We start from the raw sequence: 3,473 nt of genomic DNA, 5'->3' as shown, positions 1-3,473 counted from the left end.
GGATGAGCAGCCACCGAAGGGGGAAGAACTCTTGAGGCAGCCCGCGGGATGGGCACAGGTGCACATGGGATTCGCACTGCCATCATGCTCCAGTGCTTGCACTCCGGGAAAGGTGCAAAGGGCGTGAGCAGAAGACTCGGGCTGCGCGGAGTTAGGTGGACAACCTCGCCCGCCAGCTCCACAAAGAGGCGCGTACCACGGCTGCGCCGGCCAGTGTGGGGCCAGGACCGTGGCAGCCGCGCCCGTGCGGTGCAAATGCTGGACGAGTCGGGGCAGCAGGTGGACGGGTGGGTGACGGGTTGTTGTGAGCATCCCAGTCCAAATGCGTGAATGCGTTCACGCCTGCCGACCCAGGTTCGTGGCAGCTCCGAGTTCCACAACGGCAAGAGTGTGTTGTGCGCTGCAGCAAAGCGATCAACGGTATGCGGGCCCCAGCGCCCGTCCAGGCTCGCGAACAGGGCCCCATCCAACTGATAGTCCTCGGTCCGCTTGATACGGCTGATGGGGTCGCAGGGTTCACGTGCGTGTTGATGTACTGACACACCAACTCGATGCGCTCCGAGGTCAGCAGTTGCCACAGTTCGCGCAGCTCGGCCATCATCTCCGGCGAGCGCTGTGCGCAGCCCAGACAAAGCCGCCACCGACGGCCATGTTGTCCTCGTGCACTAGGATGCACTTGTCGGCAGCATGTGCCCGAAAGCTGGTCAGCGCAAGGCGAACGGCACGCAACTCCTTCAGCGTGATGTGCGTACGAGAGGCTACCGGCCAGAAGCCGTGGGCGTGGAATGTCGATATTGAATTCGCACCCCAGCCGAAGCTGCTGCTGTCGACATGCAGCTCCGCCTCCGCGGATGGCAGCTCGATGCGGCGACCGTTCCAGCGCTGCGGCAGCTGGGCCCACCACTGCAAGTCCTTCACCGCGCGATGGGAGAGCCGCACGCGGCTCGACCAGCTGGTTTTTGTCTGGTTTTGTCACCAAGGCGTCGTAAAGGCTGCGCAGATAGAAGCACGCCGGAAGCACCGCCAGCTGCACGGACACCGCCTTGCCACAGAGTGCAGCCAGATCGCGCACGCGAACCATGCGCGCCGACTCCGACGCACGGCACAGCAGGTTGCGAGCCGCATTGCGACGACGCTCGTCCACGCGAAACACTCCCCTGCGTGTATCCACCTCCAGTCCCAAGTGCACCAGGCACTGCGTTGGCGCCCACACGCACTTGCTGTCGTTCCAACAGAGCCCTCCAACCCGGACAACAACTGCTTCGCCGCGAAGGCAGCACTTACTGCCGCCTCCGGGCTGATGTGCGACGAGCAGAAAGTCGTCGAGGTAGGCAGGATGTGTCGGCGGCGCGTTTTGCGGTGAGCTCCCCTGCCGTCGGCTGGTGTCGGCGTCGCCATGTTGCGCAGCGCTTGCACAAACCGGTCGCATGAGCTTCGTGAAAATGCACGGGCTGGCCGTCCAACAAGGCAAGCCGACGCAGCGATAGCACTCACCGTTCGCACAGAACGTGAAGTATTTACGATCCTCCTCCTTGATGGCAAGATGGTAATACCCGTCCTGCAGATCGAAGCTCACTTCTCCACGCGTTTGCGCATCACGAAGCGGCGAAGGGACTTGAGCGTCTCGTACTGCACTGATTGCTTCACGCCGTGCGGAGTTGAGCCACCTCAGGTCCACCACCAGCCTCCAACCGCCATTCTTTTTGGGAACGAGGGAAGGCGCGAGACACAAAGCACTCGTCCAGCGCATACTCGACACCCCCAACCAAGAGAAGGCGCGACACCAGAGCGTCCCAAACCACCCGCCGCATCGGGCGGCACCGCACAACTGCCGTGATGGAAAGGGGCCGGCGCCTTGTCCGCCCAGTCGATGCCAACGCTCGTCCTCGATCCAACTCAGGACCTCGCTCGACGCACCGATCGCACGCCAGGCGTCCACACACGCTGAAGACTTACGATGTAAGTGGCCGTCCGAAGACACCGCCCGAGGGGTGCGCGGGAAGACTCATCACTCGAGTTGCTGCACGATTTCACACGGTCAAGCCAAGCTCCTGCGCACCAGCCAAAAAACGGAAAGACCCGTGAGCAACTGCTGTTCTGCCGACCATTCAAGGAGAAAAGTTGGAATGGGATGGGAATGAGACGGGAGTGACGTCGGGAATGGAGTTGTGAGGGGAAGGGCGCCCGCCAGTCCAGGGCAATCCTCTCGCTGTCGTAGACGCAGCGGGAGCAGATGACACCCACGTGGACGATCGGAAAGCAGAACTGGGTTGTCGCGGTGAGATGGCTGGCGGACGGCATCCCAGGCTTCGAAAACCCTGACAAAAGGCTGTTGCTGTGGCTCGTACGCGCAGCTGCTGATCTGGCTTGAGCTGCAGCTGCGCGGCGTGCCGCTGCGACAGATCCTGGTTTGCAGCCAGAACAACCTGGAGTGCTTTGATTTGCTGCGCAAAGCCTTCGTTGTGCTCCACTTGCAGAACCATTCAACCGACAGTAGAGACAGAGAACAACGAATCAGAGTCGAAGACGAGATAAGACGTGAAGAAGACAATCAATGAAAGGATCAGATACTAGTCGACTGACGTGAAACGCAGCCGAACCAACGGATCGCTCGAAGTTAGTTGCTAAGCACACACCTGATGCGGGCAAACAACTGGAATAACAACACCTACGAGGAGGGAGCCACGGCGAACCGCGGAGGAGGATCTATTTCGAGCTAAGCAGTAGCTCGAAATAAAAAACATGAGGCAAGCCTGGCGAGTTCCGCTAGAAGGGCGAGCATGCAAGTCCGAGCACGCATGCTAGAAGGGCAAGCAGGCGCATCACAGATGAGTCACGGGATCACAAATCGCAGACTATCTATAATCTAGAGTACACCGGTACAAGCACATATCATATTTTGTTTTAGTTTGTTTGCATGGCTTCCAAAGCTTGGGTTAACGGCAGAGATGGGAGTTGGCATGCAACCCTCTGTGTACAAAAGCACGATGATCATGATGCATCGAGCCGCACAAGTGGAAGGTGGCGCAGTAGCTGCACGGGATCAGCTGAAGCGGACAAAGTATCCATCCGCTGACCCCAATGGCTACGCCTTCAGCCCGCTGTCACATGAGACGTTCGGCCGCATGGGCAAGCCGGCGATGGAGCTGCTCAATACCCTGGCGATAACAGCGAGTGCTGGGGGTGATGTTATCAAGGATGGAGTTGTCACCAATGCGCTACGGGAACTCAGCATTGGCTTCTGTAGGGCAATGCTATCATGTACCGTCGTTCTCTTCAAGTTTTAGCTCGGGCCAGCGGCCGCGTGTTTATGACAGGCTTGCTTGTTCCAACCACTGACAGTTCAATGAGCTGTATCACTTCGAATGTGCTGCCGTTGTTTCTTGTTGTCTATTTCCTGCCATTATCTATGTGATGTAATGATTGCATCGATGCATCTAGTACATGATTGGACATTGGCTACACTCAGCGCA

This window comes from Nuphar pumila, unplaced genomic scaffold (genome assembly GCF_984573655.1).
Source record: "Nuphar pumila unplaced genomic scaffold, dmNupPumi1.hap1.1 HAP1_SCAFFOLD_480, whole genome shotgun sequence".
NCBI lineage: Eukaryota > Viridiplantae > Streptophyta > Magnoliopsida > Nymphaeales > Nymphaeaceae > Nuphar > Nuphar pumila.
The sequence above is the reverse complement of the archived record's forward strand: the minus strand, read 5'-3'. Positions refer to the sequence as shown.